Below are 24,135 nucleotides of genomic sequence, written 5' to 3'. Positions count from 1 at the left end.
CTATATATAGCGTGTTCCTACAGCCCTTCTTTGACAGGTTGGAGAGGAGAAAGTGCAGGTTGGAGAGAAGAGCAAGTTACTGGCGAAGATGGATGTTGTGATTGGAAATATTTTGAAGAATTTGGCGGATTTTATAGCGGAGGCGAATCGTTTGAGGGTGATTGTTCTGGAGAAGGAGAGAGCGAGACAGCAGCGCATCAGGCATCGTAGACGACGTTTGTGGATCCACCCCATCACAGCCAAGAGAATGACGCGTGGGGTCTATTCTACACTCTGCATGGACCTTCGACGAAACCCGGATAAATTTTTTGGATATGTTCGGATGAAAATGGAGAATTTTTGATTACTTGGTGGAGCGCATTGCACACCTCATAAGAAAAGCGGACACCTATTGCCGCTTCTCTGTTTCACCCGCAGAGCGTCTGATGGTGACTTTAAGGTAAGCCACATTTATTGGATATGCTCGCATCAGAGCACACTTTCACTGCAATCTTGTTGGTGGTAGTTTGTATCTCCAAGTGTTATAGCTGAGTTTTGGTATGTAATGCTGTGATTTAAAACTAATTTATTGTTTTTTAATTCCCCACAGATTTCTTGCAACTGGAGAATCCCTTTCGTCACTGCATTTCCAGTACAGACTCGGGATTTCCACCATATCTGGAATAGTGAAGTACACATGCCGTGCACTGTGGGACTCCTTAGCTGAAGAGTTTTTACCAGAGCCCACAACAGAGAGGTGGATTGAAATTGCTGACAAGTTTCAACAGATATGTCAGTTTCCCAACTGCTTGGGCACTGTGGACGGGAAACATATCCGCATTGTAAAGCCAGCCGGATCGGGATTGGAATATTTCAATTACAAGAAATATTTTTCAATTGTCCTCATGGCCATCGCTGACGCGGAATACAAATTTATTGCTGTTGATATTGGGGCCTATGGCCGCTCCAATGACTCTCAAGTTTTCAAACTGTCTGCCATGGGGCGTAAACTGTATGGAAACACCTTCCAGTTCCCACCACCTAGACCGCTGCCGCAAACATCTGGTCCACCTATGCCATTTGTCTGTGTAGGGGATGAAGCCTTCCAGCTGTCAGAACACCTTTTGAAACCGTACTCTAGCAGAGGATTGACAAGACCAAAACGCATTTTTAATTACCACCTCACAAGAGCAAGAAGAATGGTTGAATGTACCTTTGGTATTCTGACAGCCAAATGGCGGGTCCTATTGACTGCGATCAACCTCAAGACAGAAACTGTTGACGAGGTGATCAAAGCTTGCGTGGTACTCCACAATTTTGTTATCTGCAAGGAATCCATTTCCATTGAGGACACCTCTGAAGAAACCACCTTGCAAGATTACCATGACATTACCACTAGAAGTTCTGTGTCGGTTTCAGTAATGAGGGACAATTTTGCACTATACTTTATGTCACCTCAAGGCAGAGTGCACTGGCAGGATGACAGAGTGTGAAAGATTTGTGCCCAACCAAACTTGTGTACCTTCTGTACCAACAGTATATACCTTTGCCAACCAAAGTTGGCTATCTTGTCATGGTCTCTATTTTTAGGTTTAGGCCACAGGTGTGTACCTGGTTGTGTTTTATGCAAAGTATTTCACCTTTTAACAAAAGTTGTGTACATTGTTAGGAAATCACCAACAATAAACACAACTTTTTAGGTGAAATACTTTGCTTCAAACACAACCAGGAACACAACTGTGGCAAAAAGCTAAAATTTACCCACAGTTATATTCCTGGTTTTGAATACCTTTTTACCTTTGAAATACCCTGTATTTAACCTTTTTTTTAAACATAGTTCGCCGCAGAAAGAAATGACAGACAACCATTGTAAAACAATAATTTAACTTTTATTTAAAATATTTTTTTTTTTGTAAAATGTTTTTAAAGTGAAAAAAACTTTTTTAATAAATGTTTTAAACCAAATGACCATTTTTATTAAAAAACACACATTATAAATCTGTGTAGTGTGGGGTGGAAATACTGCTGGAGGGGCTGCGGGACACTTCGACACTGGGAGTGTGGAGAGAGGACTGGGATCGTGGTGGGGAAGGAACAGTTAGAGGTGATGGTGTGGAAAAAGCTACAGAATGGGTGGACATGTGGGAGGCAGAAGAGGTGGTGGGCGGTGGAGTGGAGGGTTGGGCAGGGACTGTAGGAGCAGATGATGTTGATGGAAAGTTGTATGGGGAAGGAGTTTGGTACGGGGAAGGAGTTTGGTACGGGGCAGGTTGCTGGAAGTGGGGAGATGTCTGGTACTGGGGAGGTTGCTGGTACTGGGGAGGTTGCTGGTATGTAATAGGAGGGGGAGGATGGAAAGTGGCTGGAGGGGGTGCAGATGTAATAGGAGGGGGAGGATGGAAAGTGGCTGGAGGGGGTGCAGATGTAATAGGAGGGGGAGGATGGAAAGTGGCTGGAGGGGGTGCAGGTGGAGGAACTACAGTGGTGGGAGGTGGAGGTTGGGAGGTAACCTGCTGTAGAGCACCGTGGCACGAATGCATTACATGCATCTGCTGGGTAGGAGATAGTGTTGCCATGCGCTCCACAACAGACCTGAAAAAGGTGTGGTTTGGCGAAGATCTTGCTTCTGAATGCATGGTTTGCAGAAGTGTCTTCACCTCCAGAATGCTGGAGTTGATCTGCTGAAAGCCTGCGGAGATTTGCTCTGACAAGACTTTTAGACAGTTCTGGAAAGATGCATTCAGATGCAAGAACTCTGGCGCATAACTCTTTTCCTGACCCCTCTGCCGCTGCCGCCCAGTACCCGCAGGTGTACTAGAGGTGGCAGGGGCAGAAGGGTGGGGTAAAGGGAAAGCGATCTCCTCACCAGCAGCTTCATGTAATGTAGGCGGCCACGATGCTCCTGTGCTGGTGCTGGTGGATGGGACAGATGGGTCGAATGTGTGGGAAGGCTGGGAAGGTGCAGATGTACCGGGGCGGTCGAAGTGTCCCTCGGTGACGGTCTCCTCAGGGATCGCCTCAGAAGGGTCCAATCGTGCAGGCTCCCGAGTGCTGCTCACCGTGCTGTGGAATAAAGAGAAAAAAAAACAATTAAAATAGTGACATGGTATGGCCCTGGCTGAAAAAAAAAAGTTACATGTAAACATTTTTTTGTCACATGTGGTGTGTAATATTTACCTTCTGGTGAGCATTGTCTCCCGGAGGAACGACAGGGCTCGTGCGTACTTGTACTTGCTCCTGCGTCCTCCAGATCCACTCGGGGCCCGCATCTCTTTATTGAACTCCTTCTTGAAACGATCCCTCACAGACCGCCACCGCTTCACAATTCTCTCCCCTGAAACGAGAAAGGACAAAGTGGTTAGTATACAACATCAGTGTTTCCCAAACTCCAGTCCTCATGGTCCCCAGGGGCCATGTTTTCAGGATTTCCAAAGTAAATAGAAATCCTGAACACATGATCCGTGGGGACCACGAGGACTGGAGTTCGGGAAACACTGGTTTAAATCAAGCAACCGGTACTGTATATACTTACGCTCTTTAATCTGGGCCCGAGCTTCGAGGTCCTCCCAGCGGTCCACAAGGAGCGAACAGATTTCCTCCCAGAGTCGTCGGGTAACGATAAGGTCAGCGTGGCGGCGGTCAGCCATATTCCAGAGCGGCTCCCTTTCTCTGACGAGATCGATGAGGCGGTCCACATCAATCCCTCCATCCTCACCGTCAGAGTCGGGAGCACGCTGTGAAGGCTGTTAAAGAAAAAGACAAAAATAACATAATTAGCCTCCACAAAAGAAATGAAATAAAAAGTGCAAAAAAAACAAAGCAAAAATATTTATACTTACACGCTGGTGACCGCCGCGTTGCTGTCGCCGACGACCCTGGGAGGCACTGCGAGGACCTCTTGGCCGAGCACCAGATTGGGAAGACTAGAGAAGAAAACAAAAAATGTTATGTCTTTGGATGTAGGCATTTGTTTGCTGTGTGTGGTCTGCAGAACATTGTTTTCTATGTGTTGTGTGTAGTGTGATGTTGTGTTTCTGCGTTTGATGCAAAAAACTTACCAATTGTGAGCCCACTCCAAGTGTCTGTCCACCCCTTCCTTCTTCTTCTGGGAGCTCCTCTTCATCTTGTGATTCCTGTTTTGAAATAAAAGGCAATGAATAGACATATATTCCAGAGATGATGGATTTTGGAAATAAAAACTTACCGTCAAACGCTGACGATGCGAGGGAGGGCTCCCAGAAGAAGATGTGCTGTCTTCCTCATGGCCAGACTCCATGGCTGTGGGTGGTGTTCCTGCTGCTGCCATTGCTGCTGCTGCTGCTGCATCTATTGGGCGGCTGTTGAATAAAGAGAAACAAAGGGCCAATGAATATCTTGATATTCCATAGCCCTAGTTTGGAGGAATGGGGGATTTGATAATTACCGTCTCTCATCTGCTGCTGGACTCCCCTCCCGTTGTTCAGCATGCTGCTCCATTTGGGGTGGTGCTGATGGTGCTGCTGCTGCAGATGTCTGCTGCCTTCTCCTGCTCCTGGTTCTTGGCTTGGGTGGCATGTTGGGTGTGGCTGAGGGTCACACTGTCTTGCTTTTATATATGTCTTGTGGGCAGAGCTACTGAGCATGCTCAGACCAAAAAAACCGGATCCGGCCACCGGATCTGGCTGTCGCCGGATCAGGCGCATTGCGGCGCTCATAGGCTTTCATTGTATGAAAAAGCCAGACACGCCGGATCCGGCGTGTCCGGCTTTTTCGCCGTAGACAAAAAACGTTACAGTAGCCGTTTTTTCCAGACGCCGGATCGCGTCACATTGCCGGATCCGGCGAAAATCGGATGAAATGCATGGCCATCCGGCTCGATCCGGCTCTAATGCAAGTCAATGGGGGGGAAACCGGATCCGGCACTGCATTTCGCCGGATCCGGTTTTTGTCAAAAGCGCCGGATCGCGCCTGACGGCGAAAACCTGATGTGTGAAAGAGGCCTTTGCCTTCATGGACGCCGTTTGGAGGCTCGTGGGAATAACGCCGCCCGATCGCCAGTTGGCATAAATTATTGGTGGGAAGTCCGACGGTATATGATCATGTTTGATTTCAGAATTTTTTTTTTTTGGTTGGTATTTTAAATTTTTATTCCAGCCTTTCTTGACTTGATAAGGGAATGACAAGCCTATATCTGTGTCTCCTCCACCTCCTCCTTTTACTCCTCCACCTCTTTTCTAAATGTAGTTGCCATTTTCCATATGTAATATTTGTCTTCTGAGCATTTTCTCTGCTTTGGGACATCTTTTAAGGTGTTTTATAATTGTTTTCTATGTGTTTGTTTTTGCCTGCCATTGTTTTCAATGGGGTTCGACGAACATTCGACGAACTTGCCTCCTGTGTGACGAACCAAAACACTAGCGTGGTGGCTCAACACTACTCCTGATATATAGATGTACATTGTTAATGTTTAAACTATACTATATATACCTGCTATCTGATGATACTGTACACTTTGTCTACTTTTTATATTCTTGTCCAATCCATACTGAGCATGTGAGCGTCTCTGTGTGACTGATGGAATATATATGGAGATTGACAATTATCCTTTGACTGAATAGAGCTGTACATTTCTGATACAGTGCCATATATCTGATATTATTTTGTGTCTATTTTGTGCAAAATTTTGAAGTTTGGTGGAAGAGGCCGTGGATGTGGGCGCGGAGGGGCCAGCTGGTGATGATGGTGGTGGTGCATCTGCTGGTAGTGGCAAAAGCACAATAGCAGCTAAGGCAGGAGATGTTGAGCCTGCGTCATGGTCTGGTTCCGAAACGCCTGGAATACCTTTTCTGGGAGTAGGTTAACCGCTTTTAAAGGCGTGAGGAACTGGTTTTGGCTTACATTGCCGAAACAGACTCCATCAAATATGCCCGCCTCTTCTGAAGTTTCAAAAAATGCAAGCACTGAGTGGTCAAGTGCTGGCTCCTGGTCAGGAAGAACCCCTTTCCTTGTCTCCTGCACCCCCACCCAAACTGAATGAGGCAGCAGGCCACACTTCACATTAGTCCATGTAGCTCTTTCTATCATGCCATGCCTGGGTTATCAAGTCAAATCGTGAATTCCCCAGTCCAAGATGAATCTGACATGGAGTGTGGGTGGCCAGCCAGGGCAGTGGGGTTAATCGGTACCGGGCCGGTGTCTCACAGGGATGTGTCACAGTGGTGGTGACCCGTTCCGTGGCCCTGAGCGTCCATGCAAAGGGGTGAATTACGTTTATAGGTGAATGATACATGACGCCACCTCTGGTTTCTGATTAGATTGACCAGCGCTGCAGTGTGGTGCAGCTAAGATGTAGAAGACCTGCACAGGTAGGGCCATAGTCGCAGGGCAGATGAAAGAGTTGGTAGATGGGGTGCAGTGCAGGATGTAGCTGAGCCGTGCGCCAGGCGCAGGAGAAATATGACAGACACAGTCGTGCAGTTCCTTTACCTGTACTTGGTAGGTGCTGTCCGGGACCCAGAGTACAGATGGAGGAGTTGGTCAGCCTGGAAGCCAAATTGGATTTCTCTCTCTGCAGATAGGTAGTGTGGCCTCTGTTCTAGCGCTTATCTGAGGTACTCGCAGTGCTGAGTTCAATGAAGTTCCCCCTGCTGACTGTCTTTTGGAACTTTCTCATATGGCTGGCAGCCATAGCCTTTTCCTTCTGGCTCACACAAGTCGATGCTGGGGCCTCCGAGCCTCAGTTTTGTACAGAGCATTTACAGCTGCTACTTCCTCCGGATTCTGCTGCAGGAACGTCAGTGTCCCTACAAACTCGGAGACGGGAATCCGGACCATGAGCTCCAGCTAGGAGTGAGCCTTAACTCTGCTCATCCTCCAGCTCCCCTTCTCACGTCCACACACTTCCCCTTCCCTGCACAGAATGGCCTAACTTACCTCCTCCCGACCACAGAGAGCAGCTCCTCAGCAGTCATGCTCAGAGGTCTCCCTGCTGGCGTGGAGTGGGAAATGTTTTGTGTGTTGGTTTAACTGCAAGAGAGATCCTTCATTGCTCCCAAGCATGACATCACACTCCCTAGGAGGAAGGTAATGCCACTGTGATGACCGTACTTTTGGGGACGCCACAAGTGCACTGATGCCCAGCCACTGCTAGAGGATTCTGCTGGTACATTGACCCAGACCACTACATTCCCCTTACACTCTACACAGCCAGAATCTGACCCAGAGGAAACTCAGGTTCCCCTTCCCGCATACTATATCACCTTACACGGTGACAAAGAGGAAGGTGCAGATGAAAGTGCAGGTTCCTTGAGCTGTTGGGGGGGCATACTTATGGGCAACGGCACTGGCACAGGGCCCCTCACAGTACGCAAAAGTGTCTCTGCCAGTGGGAGAGGAGGGCCCACCCTCACCCGCCGTCAGACACACTGCCACACACCGCTGTACTATTAGAGGGGCCCTGTGCCACTGCCGTCGCCAACGAGTGGGCCCCCCTGCTTACTCAGGATCACAGCACTTGCAAAGTTGAAATACTTACCTCTCCCTGCTCCACTGCCATGATGTCTTCTGCGTTTCCTGACAGTGATAGTCTGATCAGAGAGCGCAATGACATCACGTCTGTACGCCCTCTGCCTTAACAGCCAAGTGCAGTGAGATGGACGATGGGGACGACGAGGAGTCCAGACTAGTACAGGGATTCCATAGCAAGGAGACTTATTTAATTGTTTTCAATGTTGGGACAGCAATTTTTGGGGAGCACTATACTCTGGAGTATGATAAAAGGGCCCACCATACACTAGAGCATTCCAAAGGTGGACATCAGACACTGGAGCAGCATTTACAGGGCACATTATACACTGGAGCATTAGAAATGGGGCCCATTATATGCAGCATTATTTGGGTCCATAAGACAGTGGAGCTTCATCCATGGGGACCAACATATACTGTAGCATTATGTGGAGCTCATCATATACTGTTTCACGCATTATATGGGACCAATGATTCTGTATGGAGAAATATATGGCCCTCATTACTCTGTATAGCGCACTATGCGGTGGCCATAATACTGTATGGAGTAATATACTGTTCATTTTTGGAGCTATTAAAAATGGATATCAGTCATGAGATGTAAAAAGTGAAGTATTTTTCATTGTACTATGCCGCTATTTCTCTGCGGTATCGGAGCATCATGAGTTGTGGTATGTGTTAAAGGGGCGCTCTTTGGCCCAGGGCACATGAAAACCTGGAGCCAGCCCTACCCCCCCACAAATTTAGCCAAATAACCCCCATTTTTCAGTGCGTAACTAGTATTATGAAGTAAATTAAGGTTGAAAAGCTTCAGTAATCAGAATTGATGTTTTTGGCATTCAAAAGGGCACTGAAGGTGTGTTTCCTGTCCTCCACTCCCTGTCAACTTTGCTTCCCCATTGACTTGCATTGGGTTTCGTGTTTCAGTCGGCCTTCGACTTTTCACGATAATGGGCCGATTTCGTTCGACCCGACTTTTGCGAAAGTCGGGTTTCGCGAAACCCGACTCGACCCGAAAAAAGGCAAAGTCGCTCATCTCTATTGTTCACTGTTATCTAAATAAAGCACAAAAAGACTCTAAGTCTCACAAGATATTAAACAAATGAGAAAGGAGATGGACATAAGCTAAAAGAAGGGACAGTAAGTAATAGGAAAACATAATGCAATGAAAATATGCTATGGAGGATAACCCACGCACAAATGAACAAGCACTGTAAAACAAGAAAGTATATTTGAATACTTATGAATACATGACCAAAGGTCCATATGAATAAAGGAATAATAACGGAAAGTATCTCTACATACTCATAAACATCCTGAGATGCATTAAAATAAATGTCAGTGACATAATATACGACAGTACAAATAGCTCTAGGAGCTATATGTAAGAACCAAGAGGTAGATAATAAAATAAGGCCATAAGGGTTTCAAGTATCAAAGAAAAGAAAAATGAAGTGGAAGTTGCAGGTGGTTATCATGGATGATCCCAACCAGAAGAACCAGCCAAAGTGTGCATATACATAAGGCATAAACAGAAAAAAAAACCTTTTTGTGCTAAGAGTTACAGAAAAAAACCGATATATGAAAAATGGGAATTACCTTATTCAAGGAGGGCAAGAAAAAGTGAAATCTGTAAATGTATGAAGCAAAGGATGAAGAGACATATAGAGGTAAGTCAAAAAAAAAGCAACAGAATGTGAGCAATAGAAAATTACCTATGTCACTAGGAATTCAGGAACCTTTAGCCAGTAGTGCATTGGTATGTGTGTTAGACAATGCAAGCACCTGTCTAAATAATGGCCAGTAAATGTTGGCTATGTATCAGCTGTGGAACCGCTGTGAGTGCACGGGAATGCCATAACAAACTGCGCGAGATCTGTGAACATGTCGCGTGTATGCTATAGCAAAGAGAGTAAAGAAAGGGCAGAAGTGAAAGAAGAACGGTAGCGCGCCTGTGCTGAAACAGAGGGAAAAGTATCCAGAGCGCATGCAGTGATGTAGGAAAATAATATCAACTGCACTTGTGCCAGTGTGACTGCAGAAGAATGAATGAACGCCTGGAAAAGGGATGTAAGGTGTGAAAGGTAATACAACATAAAAATCATGTCAACTGCGCCTGCGCCTATATGTCTGTAGGGAAATGAATGATAGTCCAGAAAAAAGGTGCAATGTAAGGTGTAACGGGTGTTATAATACGATAATGCATATAAGAACATTTGTGAACAAAGAAAATAGTACATACCGATAGGCATTAAGAAAACAGCAAAAGGAAAAAAAGAAAAGAAAGCAGAACAAATAAGCAGAGATAAAAAAAAGGGAAGGAAGAGACTCAAGAAAGCCCATAAGTAGCACAGTGGATACTTGATAAGCCGCTAATTGACCTAGAAAAAGGAAATAGAAAAACAAAGTCAATTAGTCAGCAATAGAGTTGAGCGAAATGGGTCGAAAAATTTCAAAAGTCGCTGACTTTTGGTAAAGTCGGGTTTCATGAAACGAAACCCGACCCTAGGGTGAAGTCGGCCACGAGCTCGGCGACTTTAGCGCCAAAGTCGCGTTTCAAAAGTTTGTTTTCCACCCTTTTTAAGCCAATCAGGATCCACGGACACTGTGGGCAACGTGATGACATAGGCAGGGGTCACCACCATCTTTGAGAAGGGCATGCAAGTGATTGGCTTGCTTTGGGGGGCGTCACAGGGGGTATAAAAGGGCGTGCATGCCGACCGCCATGCTACTCATGCTGATCTCAGAATAGGGAGAGCTGCTGCTGCTGATTCTGTAGGGAGAGGGTTAGGCAGGGAAGAAGACACCAAAAACTGCTTCTTCTGCTAGCGATTTTGCCTGTACAGCACACCAGTCACTGTGTGTGCAGTGCAAGTGGAGGCTATATTTTGCTGGATCAGCTGTGTTGGTTGTTAGGCTGCCTTATAAGGCTTCCTGACAGCTGCATTGCTGTTTTCCCACTGCTCTGAAAACTGCTTCTTTAAAAGCAATCCAATTTTTTTTTTTGTCCTGGTGAGGTACTGAGCGTGCATTTTTCACACCATACAGCGGTGTACGCTCCTCACACAGTACCGTGTAACAGCTGTTATCACGGCCACAGCGAAGCTATCTGTGTGTCACTCTGTAAGAATAAGTCGAGGACATGTTCCGTTCTTACAGACCTACACCTTCTAGTTTTGTCTGCTTTTCAAACAGTTAAGTATATTTGCTGTTTGATCACATTCAAAACTAAAGAGAGACAGCGTGTGTCAGTCCGTATACTTAAAAAACACGGAGCTTGACAATTTTACGGACACCGGACAGCGGTGTACTTGCACGCTCCTCTCTCAGTACTGTGTAACGGCTGTTATCACGGCCACAGTGAAGCTATCTGTGTGTCACTCTGTAAGGATAAGTCGAGGACATGTTCCGTTCTTACAGACCTACACTCTAGGGAGTTTCCTATTCTGCCCAATTCTGTATACACCTTGTAGTTTGTCATACACTAGCCAATTTCTGCCTGTGACATAGCGGTGTGATATTAACTGGGCCTCACACAATCCAACAGTGTCCACAAGTGTGTTCAGAAATTCTACATCTCCCCTGTCCTATAGTGACATTTTTCACACCTGCGACATTGAGCCTGTGACATAGCGGTGTGATATTAACTGGGCCTCACACAATCCAACAGTGTCCACAAGTGTGGTCAGAAATTCTACATCTCCCCGTCCTATACTGACATTTTTCACACCTACGACATTGAGCCTGTGACATAGCGGTGTGATATTAACTGGGCCTCACACAACTGTGTCCACAAGTGTGTTCAGAAATTCTACATCTCCCCTGTCCTATAGTGACATTTTTCACACCTGCGACATTGAGCCTGTGACATAGCGGTGTGATATTAACTGGGCCTCACACAATCCAACAGTGTCCACAAGTGTGGTCAGAAATTCTACATCTCCCCGTCCTATACTGACATTTTTCACACCTACGACATTGAGCCTGTGACATAGCGGTGTGATATTAACTGGGCCTCACACAACTGTGTCCACAAGTGTGTTCAGAAATTCTACATCTCCCCTGTCCTATAGTGACATTTTTCACACCTGCGACATTGAGCCTGTGACACAGCGATGTGATATTAACTGGGCCTCACACAATCCAACAGTGTTCACAAGTGTGTTCAGAAATTTTACATCTCACCTGTCCTATATACACCTTGTACCTTGTTTTACATTACTATATAGTTTGTGGGATTTTGTGTACATTTTTACCAAAAATGAGGAAGGCTGGTGGAAGAGGCCGTGGAATTGGGCTTGGGTTGCCAGCTGGTAATGATGGTGTTGGATCTGATGGTAGTGGCAAGAGCAAAATAGGACCGAATGCAGGAGGTGTTGAGCCTGCGTCATTGTCTGGCTCCACAAGGCTTCGAAGGCTTAGTTTTCTAGGAGTTGGCAAACCGCATTTAAAGCCAGAGCATCAGGAAAAAGTTTTGGCTTACATTGCTGACTCAGCCTCCAGCTCTATCGCCTCCTCTTCTGAAGTTGTAAAAAATAAAAGCACTGAGTCATCATTGGAGGGTCATGTTCATGAACCACACCTTTCATTGTGTCCTTCACCCAACCAAGATTGAAAGATGACGCAGGCCATACAACTGATTACTCCATGGAGCTGTTTTCACATACCATGCCAGGGTTATCAAGTGAAATGGTGAATTACCCAGGCCAAGTTGAATCTGACATGGAGTGCACTGACGCACAGCCACTGATAGATGATTCTGCTGGTACATTCAGTCAGAGCACTACATTGTCCTCGCAGTGTAATGAGCCAGATTCTGACCCTGATGAGACTCAGGTGCCCCTTCCCACATACTATACCACCATACACGGTGACACAGAGGAAGGTGCACATGACATTGAAGAGGAGGTGATGGATGACCCAGTTGTTGACCCAGATTGGCATCCATTGGGGGAAGAGGGTGCTGCTTCCAATAGCTCAGATGAGGAGGAGGAGCATCCACAGCAGACATCGACATCGCAACAGCTGTTATCTGGCAGGCCCGGAGCACTCCAAAGACAGGTTCCAAAAATCAAAAGAGTTGCTGGACAGCTTGTCCAGACGGTCAAAATAGCACAGCGTGCTAGGCCGCAAAATGTCTTCCAAAGTAGGAAGAGTGCAGTGTGGCACTTTTTTGAACAATATCCTCATGATCAGGCCAAGGTTATCTGTAAGAAGTGCGCAAAGACCTTTAGCCGAGGGAAAAATCTGAAAAATTTGAATACCAGTTGCATGCTTAGACATTTAACCAGCATGCACTTGCAAGCGTGGACACAACACCAAACCTCAAGTACCATATGTGCAACTGATCAGAAAGAAGGTAGTCAGCAATGCTACATTGTTTCCCCCACTGTAAGCCCACCGGTTAGCACAGCAGCAAATGTTGAGGTGTCGTTGCAAGGCCAAAGCAGTCAGGGAATCCCACTGTTATATCAACGAAAGACTGAATCTAGGCCATCAGAAAGAACACCAACTCCATCACCATCATCAACCCTCTCTCAGTCCACCCTGTCCACCGCTAGTTCCACCATATGCAGCTCTCAAGTCCAGCTCACCCTCCCAGAGACTATGAGTAGGTCAAGAAAGTACTCAGTCTCATCCGCGTACACTGGGTTTGAACGCCCACATTGCCAAACTAATCTCCTTAGAGATGATGCCCTATCGGTTGGTGGAAAGCGCTATGACCTACCCAGTCGCCACTTCTTCTCTCGCAAAGCCATCCCAGCCCTCCACCATCATGTGAAAGACCGCATTGTCCATGCACTCAAGCAGTCAGTGAGTGGAAAGGTGCACCTCACAACAGATGCATGGTCCAGTCGGCATGGCCAGGGTCGTTACGTGTCCATCACTGCGCACTGGGTTAATGTGGTGGATGCAGGGTCCACAGGGGAGAGCGGTGGTGGGACAGTGCTGCCTAGCCCACGGTATAGGAAACAGTTGGCTGTAGGCGTTCGACCCTCCTCCTCCTCCAGAAGCGAAAGCTCGTCCACAGAGCGCAGTCATACGAGCACTCCATCTGCAGCTGCCACTGTTGCACACGAGGTGTCCCCCTATCGAGCAGCTAGTGGAAAGCGTCAGCAGGCTGTGTTGCAGATGATGTGTTTGGGTGACAGACACACCGCGGAGGTGCTGGCCGAGTACGTTCAGCGACAAACTGAGTCATGGCTGGGCAGTATACATCTTGAGGCAGGCAAGGTAGTTAGTGATAACGGCCATAATTTTGTGGCAGCCATAGCCCTTTCAAAACTCAGCCACATACCTTGCTTGGCTCACACCTTGAACCTGGTGGTGCAGTGCTTCCTCAACAATTATCCGGAGTTAACAGCCCTGCTCAAGAAGGTGCGAAGACTGTGCGCGCACATCCGCCGGTCGCCTGTACACTCCATTCGTATGCAGAAGCTGCAGCGATTGCTCCACCTTCCCAACCACCACCTCATTATCGACATTGCAACAAGGTGGAACTCCACCCTGCACATGGTTGAGCGGCTGTGCGAGCAGAGGCAGGCCATAATGCATTTGTGGGAGGATACACGGCCAGGCACTTTGAGAGCAGACATGGAGTTGGCAGGTGTGCAGTGGTCGAAGCTGAAAGACCTCTGTAAAGTCCTTCAGTGTTTTGAGGAATGCACACGGCTGGTAAGCGCAGACGACGCCATCCTAAGCATGAGCATCCCACTTATGCGTCTGCTCATGCAAACTTTGACGCACCTTAAGGAGCAGGCGTCTGCAGCCAATGTTGATGAGGAGGAAGAGGAGGAGGGAATCCTTGATGACATTCAGCCATTGTCTGCTCAGGGACCTCTCCTGGACGAGGTGGAGGAAGAAGAGGAGGAGGAGGATGATGATGGGGATGATTACTTAGGGGAGGAGGATGCATCTCGTGGGGCAAGTGAAAATGTTGGCGTGGCAAGGTCTGGTACAGGGTTTGTGCGTGACTGGAGGGATGTGGATTTGCCAGAAAGTGCTCCTCCAACCAGCACTCGCAGTGCATCATTGACACGGGGAACATTGGCCCACATGTCAGATTATGCCTTGCAGATCCTAAAATGGGACCCCTGCATTGCCAAAATGATGAAGGATGATGACTACTGGTTGGCCAGCATCCTGGATCCACGCTATAAAGGCAAATTACAAAACATCATGCCACACGAGAACCTTGACCTAATATTGGCTAATAAACAAGCAACTCTGGTAAACCGGTTGGTTGAGGCATTCCCAGCACACAGCAGCGGTGATGGTTCTCACACGAGCCGTACGGGCCGGGGGCAGCTTGGCAGAGGTGTTCGTGGTGCACACAGCAGAAGTGGCGTTGGAGACAGGGGTTTCATGACAATGTTGTGGACTGATTTTTCAAGTACCGCTCACACAACTGGTAATACTGCATCGATGGAAAGTGACAGGAGACAGCAGTTGTCAACTATGGTTACAAACTACTTTTCCTCCCATATCGATGTTCTCCCACACAGGTCATTCCTCTTTGACTATTGGGCCGCTAAACTGGACACCTGGCCTGAATTGGCACAATATGCCTTACAGGAGCTCGCTTGCCCAGCTGCAAGTGTGCTATCGAAAAGAGTCTTCAGTGCAGCTGGATCAATCCTGACAGAAAAAAGGACCCGTCTGTTAACCCAAAATGTTGATGATCTAACCTTCATTAAAATGAACCATGCATGGGTGTCCAAGGATTTTCTCGCACCTTCCCCTGATGACACATAGGGTAACAGAAAAATGGCTTGCTTTGGTCCTCCTCTTACTGGAACTTGAACAATTTCGCCTTTTGCATCACCTGAATGTCCATCATCAACATATGCCACTTTCTAAAACTCCCTAACTGTGCTGCCCCCCCCATGGCCGGGGTCACCACCTAGCGCACGAAACCGTGCGAGTGCCGTTGCCCTGGACAGGTGGGTAGGCCGACTCTTGGGCGCGGGCACTGGCACAGGGTCCTTCATAGTGCAATCAAGTGTCTCTGACAGTGGTTGTGCACACCCGCCGTCAGACACACCGCCGTACTATGATGGGCCCTGTGCCAGTACCAACGCCCATGAGTGGGCCCCCCTTGCTTGGGCAGGGCCCCAGCATTTGCAATCTTTACCTCTCCCTGCTCCTCCGCTGTGTAGTCTGGGCCGTCAAATCCATACTGGGCCTGACACCGTCTGAGCCTGCCTCCTGATCTATAGACATATATTTTGAATGTGTACACTATGCTATCCATACATGTTATCCGGGGATACGGTACCCTTTTTCACCTTTGTGCAATCGCGTGTAATCCATACTGGGCCTGACACCGTTTGAGCCTGCCTCCTGATCTATAGACATATATTTTGAATGTGTACACTATGCTATCCATACATGTTATCCGGGGATACGGTACCCTTTCTCACCTTTGTGCAATCATGTGTAATCCATACTGGGCCTGACACCGTCTGAGCCTGCCTCCTGATCTATAGACATATATTTTGAATGTGTACACTATGCTATCCATACATGTTATCCGGGGATACGGTATCCTTTCTCACCTTTGTGCAATCACGTGTAATCCATACTGGGCCTGACACCGTCTGAGCCTGCCTCCTGATCTATAGACATATATTTTGAATGTGTACACTATGCTATCCATACATGTTATCCGGGGATACAGTACCCTTTCTCACCTTTGTGCAATCACGTGTAATCCATACTGGGCCTGACACCGTCTGAGCCTGCCTACTGATCTATAGACATATATTTTGAATGTGTACACTATGCTATCCATACATGTTATCCGGGGATGCGGCACCCTTTCTCACCTTTGTGCAATCATGTGTAATCCATACTGGGCCTGACACCGTTTGAGCCTGCCTCCTGATCTCTAGACATATATTTTGAATGTGTACACTATGCTATCCATACATGTTATCCGGGGATACGGTACCCTTTCTCACCTTTGTGCAATCACGTGTAATCCATACTGGGCCTGACACCGTTTGAGCCTGCCTCCTGATCTATACACATATATTTTGAATGTGTACACTATGCTATCCATACATGTTATCCGGGGATACGGTACCCTTTCTCACCTTTGTGCAATCACGTGTAATCCATACTGGGCCTGAGAATGGCTGGCGAGCTGTTAAGCAAGCTACAGCACCTGTGGTTTGCACACGTAAGTTTTTCATTTTTTCAGGAATGACGGTTAGGCCTAATTCCGGAACTGCGGTTGACCTGCACTTACTGGGAAGTCATCGTTCGCGGGTAATAATTGTAATCCCAGATCCCCATCACTAACGTTGTTCAGCGGGTTATCTGCACCTGTAAGCGACAAACGCTGGCCTTTTCAGTGTAGCGCACATGCAGCCACGGACATGTAAGGGCATGACACACCAGTTATTGGCCAATCTCACGTGCCAGAGCCTCGCGTGTCCCTCTAATAAGCCGGACTTGGACCGCGGGGCATGACGGAGTCTCGTTCGTTAACGGAATTAAGCTTGCAATGTGTGCACCTTTTTTGTGGCTGGATGGTTGAGGTTGCCTATGTTGAGTCAAATTACGCCGTAGGCTCCACTCCTGGTGGTGCCCTTCTGGACATTCCTTTAAGGTTCAGCTTTGCAACCATACTGCCCACGTAAAACAAACACTTTGCCTTCATGAACGCTGTTTGGAGGGTCGTGACTCGTGGGAATAACGCCACCCAATAAGTTAACCTGCTAGAGAGATCCTTCGTTGCTCCCAAGCATTACATCAAACTCCCTAGGAGGAAGGTACTGCCACTGTGGCGACCGTACTCCTGGGGGCGACACAAGTGCACTGATGCCCAGCCACTGCTCGATGAATCTGCTGGTACATTGACCCAGACCACTACATTCCCCTCGCATGCTACACGGCCTGAATCTGACCCTGATGAAACTCAGGTTACCCTTCCCATATACAGTTCCATCTTACATGGTGACAAAGAGGAAGCTGCAGATGAAAGTGCAGGTTCGGCACACCCGCCGTCAGACACACCACCGTACTATCAGGGGCCCTGTGCCAGTGCTGTCGCCAATGAGTGGGCCCCCTTGCTTGCTCAGGATCACAGCACTTACAAGGTTGAAATACTGTGCAGTGAGATGGAAGATGGGGACGACGAGGAGTCCAGACTAGTATAGGGATTCCCTAGCGAGGAGACTTATTTCATTGTTTTCAATGTTGGGACAGCAATTTTTGGGGAGCACTATACTCTGTAGAATGATAGATGGGGCCCACCATACACTGGAACATTCCAAAGGTGGACATCAGACACTGGAGCAGCATTTACAGGGCCCATTATACACTAGAGCATTAGAAATGGGGCCCATTATGTTTGGAGCATTATTTGGGCCCATAAGACAGTGGGCTTCATCCATGGGGACCAACATATACTGTAGCATTATGTGGAGCTCATCATATACTGTTTCAAACATTATATGGGACCAATGATTCTGTATGGAGAAATAGATGGGCCTCGTCATGAGATGAAAAAGTGAAGTATTTTTCATTGTACTATACCGCTATTTCTCTGCCGTATCGGAGCATCATGAGTTGTGGTATGTGTTAAAGGGGCGCTCTTTTGCCCAGGGCACATGAAAACCTGGAGCCAGCCCTACCCCTCCACAACTTTAGCCAAATAACCCCCATTTTTCAGTGCGTAACTAGTATTATGAAGTTGATTAAGGTTGACAAGCTTAAGTAAGAAGAATTGATGCTTTTGGCATTCAAATGGGCACTGTAGGTGTGTTTCCTGTCCTCCTCTCACTGCTGACTTTAATTCCCCATTGACTTACATTTGGTTTCGTGTTTCGGTCGGACCCCCGACTTTTCCCTATAGTCAGCCGATTTTGCTCGACCCGACTTTTGGAAAAGTCGGGTTTCATGAAACGAAACTCGACCCTAAAAAAGCAAAAGTCGCTCAACTCTAGTAAGCAATCATAGCATGTGAAATCTGAAAACACAACCTATATAAATATCAAGTGGAAGGGAATAATTAGTGGAACACCTCATACTCTCTACTGAGGCCATGGGATTTCAAGGTTTTCAGGGTATAATCCAGAAGGCATCTCTTTCACTAAGTCTGAGAATCCTATTTTCTCTTCTTCTGGCCATAGGTACAGACTCAATTGCCTGAAAGAGTAATTGCGCTATATTGTGGTTCAAGGCTATAAAATGTGCTGGAATAGACAACATGGTTTTCTTGCAGCAGATGGTGGACTTGTATTGAGAAATGAGGTCTCGGATATGCTGAGTGGTTTCTCCAACATATATTAGACCGCATGAGCATTTGATAAAGTATACTACATGTAATGTGTCACAAGTATAAAAGCCGTTAATGGGCATCAAAGACCTTGCCCTGTCCTGAATTGTCTCATACCTTTCTCACCGCACATTCAGTGTTTCCCACTCCCACACTACCTCCTCATCCCGCCCTCTCTCTGTTGGAGTCTCCCAACGCTCTGTCCTGGGGCCCCTACTTTTTTCCATCTATACTCTTGACCTAGGACAACTCATAATGTACCATGGCTTCCAGTACCACCTGTATGCGGACGACACTCAGATCTACCTCTCTGGCCCAGATGTCACCTCTCTGCTGTCCAGAATCCCAAGTGTCTATCAGCCATATCCTCCTTTTTCACCTCTCACTTCCTAAAACTCAATGACAAAACCAAACTCATTAACTTTCCTCCATCTCAGGTATCTTCCCTACCCAATCTATCTATTATGGTAAATGGCATCATGCTCTCCTGCACCTGAAATCTGCTGTCTCGGAGTAACTCTCGACTCTGCCCTGTCCTTCGACCCACACGTCCAAACTCTTGCCACCTCCTGTCGCCTTCAACTCAAAAATATTTCCAGAATCCATCCCTTCCTCTCCCCATAATCTACTAAAACTCTTGTAAATGCCCTCATCATCTCAAGGCTTGACTATTGCAACACTCTCCTCTGTGGCCTCCCTGCTAACTCTCTTGCACCACTCCAGTCTGTCCTCAACTCTGCTGCCCGACTAATCCACCTCTCTCCTCGCTACTCCCCTGTCTCTCCCCTCTGCAAATCCCTCTACTGGCTCCCAATTCACCAATGAATCCAGTTCAAACTATTAACTGACCTACAAAGCCATCCACAACCAATCCCCTCCCTATATCTCTGAACTAAATATCTTCCCTCACGTAATCTTCGATCCTCCCAAGACCTCCTACTCTCCTCCACACTTATTCGCTCCTCACAGAACCGCCTCCAAGATTTCTCCCGAATATCCCCTATCCTCTGGAATTCCATGCCTCAACAAGTCCAATTATCCACCACCCTTGGATCCTTCAAACGGAACCTGAAAACCCATCTTTTCAGGAAAGCTTACAGCCTGCAATAACCATTCTGCCGCCTCACCAATGCCCTAGCTGCCACCTCAAAACCTCCAGAGCTGCTGCACCCCCAACCTTCTGTCTCTTCCCCACTATCCCATAGAATGTAAGTCCGCAAGGACAGGGTCCACTCCCCTCTGTACCAGTCTGTCACTGTAAATTTGTTTACTGTTAACGCTATCTATAACTTTTTATATAACCGCTGTGATGCAGTGGCCCCTGTGACAGCTAGGGGGCACTGTATGGGCTTCCCAGGACATGCATGCAGGCATTTTCTTTATTGTGATGGGGAAGTGATGAGCGGCAGGATTGTAAATGGCCAATATGTATCACAGGGTGGGTGGCCCTGTGATGGAAGCTGGAACGTGTATTGATCAGCAGAGGTACTGCTGATGGTTTCTGTTTTACAATAGGGAATCTTCCAGGTGACTTCGTGAGATGGGTGGGACCAGTCACCTACAAACCCACCCAGGGGTCTGTGTCTGAACACTGAAAGTAAAGCCTGTATGTTTGTGGCTGTGTGTGTAATAGGACCTAAAGTGAGGTCATGACCATGTGATCCATACCTCACCTGTGGATGTGGTTATGTACCATATAATGTGCCTGAGGTCTGGTCACAAGAGAGAGAGTGCATGGACCTGATTGGTTCATGTGGAAGGTCCTGGAAGGCCTATGTGTTGGAAGGTGTGCTACCTCCCTGAAGAGCACATGGAGGCTTTGGACCTGGTGGCCTGTGTGTTGAACTGTTCCAAGCGGGGACAGACGTCCTGAACAGCACACAGAGAGGCTGTGTTTCCAGAGTCAGTGACGGCACTGTGTTATGAATGAGTCACCGTAGGAGGCAAAAACAGAAATACTAGCTAAGTCCAGAAAACCAGAGAAGTTGGCAGCTATCGGATTGCAGACCCCTGATCCTATCAACAACAACTAGCAGTAGCCGTGGGGGGTTCCTACGGTGCCCTAGACCCCTCGATCACAGCCGGAGAACTAAATAGCCTAAAGACAGAAAGGGAAATCTAAACTGCCCCAGAGCAGACCCCAAAGCAATAGGCAGCCCCCAACATATAATGACGGTGAAGCAAGATGAAAAAACACTCACACAGATAGAAAGATAGGCTGAGCAAATGATGGGACCCAAGCTAACTAAATAGGACAGGATAGAAAAGCTGCTGTCTGCAATCCGCCAAAACCCTATCAAAACAAGAGCCAACAGACTGATAGGGAAAAAAGCCCTGAAGACACTAGGCTTCAAAAAGACTATATCAGTACTCAGGTATTTTCTGAAGACAGAGCAAAAAGGAATTCAGCTCACCCCAGCAGGGAATGGCAGAAATCCAGAAAAACAAGGCAAAACAAAACCAAAACACAAATGCAAAAAGCAGAGCAGAAAACTTAGCTTTTGAGGAGCAGGAATCAGACTGGTCTCCTACAATCCCTCTGAGAAATCACCAGCAAGGCAGAAGGGCGTCGGCTGCCTTATATCCAGTCAGCAATTCCAGTCATCATCATCCTGCTCAGGCGCTTAGTGATCAGCCTCACTACCTTCCTTTACCAGAAGAGGGAGTTCATCAGACCTCAATGGTGAAGGGGAAAATGAACTCACAACAGTACCTCCCCCTTGAGGAGGGGTCACCGAACTCTCATCCACGCCACCAAGGCGATCAGGGTGAGCCCGATGAAAGGCACGCACCAATCTTTTGGCATGAATATCAGAGGAATTATCCTCCTGACCATAACCCTTCCACTTAACCACATACTGGAGTCTCCGTCTAGCCAGACGGGAATCCAATATCTTCTCTACCTCATATTCCATGTTACCTTCAACCAATACAGGGTCCGGAGGTGCCACCCCAGGAACAACTGGTTCAACAAACCTCTTCAACAAGGACTTATGAAACCCATTATGGATTTTAAATGTGACAGGAAGAGCCAAATGAAAAGAGACTGGATTAATAATCTCCAAAATCTTGTAAGGTCCAATAAATCTAGGCTTAAACTTAGGAGAAGCCACCTTCATAGCGATATTTTTTGAAGATAACCAAACCATATCACCAACCTTAAACTGGGGACCAATGGTCCTATGTCGGTTGGAAAACCGCTGGGCCTTTTCCTGGGAGAGAGATAACTTATCCACCACTTGGTCCCAGATTTGGTGCATTCTCTCCACCACAGTGTCAACACCTGGGCAGGCAGAAGGCTCCACCTGCCCTGAAGAAAATAGAGGATGAAACACAAAGTTACAAAAAAAAGGTGACATCAAAGTGGCAGAACTAGCTCTATTATTTAAAGCAAATTCGGCCAAGGGCAAAAATGAAACCCAATCATCCTGATCAGCGGAAATAAAACATCTCAAATACGACTCCAAGGTCTGGTTTGTTCTCTCTGTCTGCCCATTGGTCTGAGGGTGAAAAGCAGAGGAGAAGGACAACTGAATTCCCAGCTTGGAACAGAAGGTCCTCCAAAATCTAGACACAAACTGAACTCCTCTGTCAGATACAATGCTCTCAGGAATCCCGTGCAAGCGAACCACCTGTTGCAAAAACGGAGTACCAACTCAGAGGAAGATGGCAACTTAGGGAGTGGTACAAGATGAACCATCTTAGAGAACCTATCACAAATCACCCAAATAACAGTCATTCTCTGAGAGACAGGCATATCAGAGATGAAATCCATTGAAATATGGGTCCATGGTCTCCTGGGAACTGGCAAAGGCATCAACAACCCACTAGAGCGAGAACAAGGTTTAGACCGGGAGCAAGTCCCACAGGACAGCACAAAATTCCTGACATCACGAGACAAGGCGGGCCACCAAAAAAATCGACTCACCAGATCTCTAGTACCAAAAATACCTGGATGACCAGCCAATGCAGAGCAATGAACTTCAGACATCACTCTCTTCTTCCACTGGTCAGGAACATACAACTTTCCACTGGGACAACGCTCAGGTTTGTCCTCCTGGAACTCTTCCAGAGCACGTCTCAAATCGGGCGAGATGGCAGAAAGAACTACCCCTTCGCCTAAGATGGTAGCAGGCTTGGTCACCACAGGAGAATCAGCAAAGAAGCTCCTAGAGAGAGCATCAGCCTTGACATTCTTAGTGCCAGGAATAAAAGTGGCCACAAAATCAAAACGTGTAAAAAACAAGGCTCACCTAGCCTGTCTAGGGTTCAAGCATTTGGCCGACTCCAGGTAAATCAAATTCTTGTGGTCAGTGAGGACCACGACTTGATGTTTAGCTCCCTCCAACCAATGTCTCCACTCCTCAAATGCCCATTTCATGGCTAACAGTTCCCAATTCCCCACATCATAGTTACGTTCAGATGGAGAGAACTTTCGGGAAAAGAAAGCACAGGGATTCATTTTAGATGTTACAGGATCCTTTTGGGACAAAACAGCTCCTGCACCAATCTCAGAAGCGTCCACCTCTACCTGGAACGGGAGTGAGACATCAGGTTGCCACAAAACCGGGGCAGAAGTGAATCTTCGCTTCAGCTCCTGAAAGGAAGAAACAGCCTCCGGAGACCAATTCAACACATCAGCACCCTTCTTAGTCAGATCAGTCAATGGCTTGGCAATACTAGAAAATTTTGCTATAAATTTCCAATAAAAATTAGCAAAACCCCAAAACTTCTGGAGGGCCTTTAAAGAAGTGGGCTGAACCCAATCGTGAATGGCCTGTACCTTGGCCGGGTCCATTTCAATAGTTGACGGAGACAAAATAAATCCCAAAAATGAAATCCTCTGTACCCCAAAAAGGCATTTCGATCCCTTGACATACAGGGAATTCTCCCTCAAGATCCGGAACACAGTCCGAACATGTTCCACATGAGAATCCCAATCCTTGGAGAAGATCAAAATATCATCCAGATAGATAATCAAAAATTTATTCACAAAGTCCCGGAAAATGTTGTTCATGAAGCACTGGAAGACAGAAGGGGCATTAGTGAGCCCAAAAGGCATCACCAGGTACTCAAAATGTCCCTCCGGAGTATTAAACGCCGTCTTCCATTCATCCCCATGCTTAATGCGGATAAGATTATGCGCCCCCTGAGGTCAAGCTTGGTAAACCAGCAAGCACCTTTAACTCTGGAGAATAGATCTGAAATCAGGGGTAACGGATACTGATATTTAATAGTAATTTTGTTGAGGGCACGGTAATCAATACAAGGCCTTAATGAACCATCCTTTTTGGCCACGAAAAAAAACCCCCGGCACCTACGGGTGAAGAGGATGGTCTAATATGACCCTTCTCCAACGCCTCCTT

The sequence above is a fragment of the Dendrobates tinctorius genome, unplaced genomic scaffold (assembly GCF_039654945.1).
Source record: "Dendrobates tinctorius isolate UK_male_01 unplaced genomic scaffold, ASM3965494v1 ptg000270l, whole genome shotgun sequence".
In the NCBI taxonomy this organism is placed as follows: domain Eukaryota; kingdom Metazoa; phylum Chordata; class Amphibia; order Anura; family Dendrobatidae; genus Dendrobates; species Dendrobates tinctorius.
The sequence above is the reverse complement of the archived record's forward strand: the minus strand, read 5'-3'. Positions refer to the sequence as shown.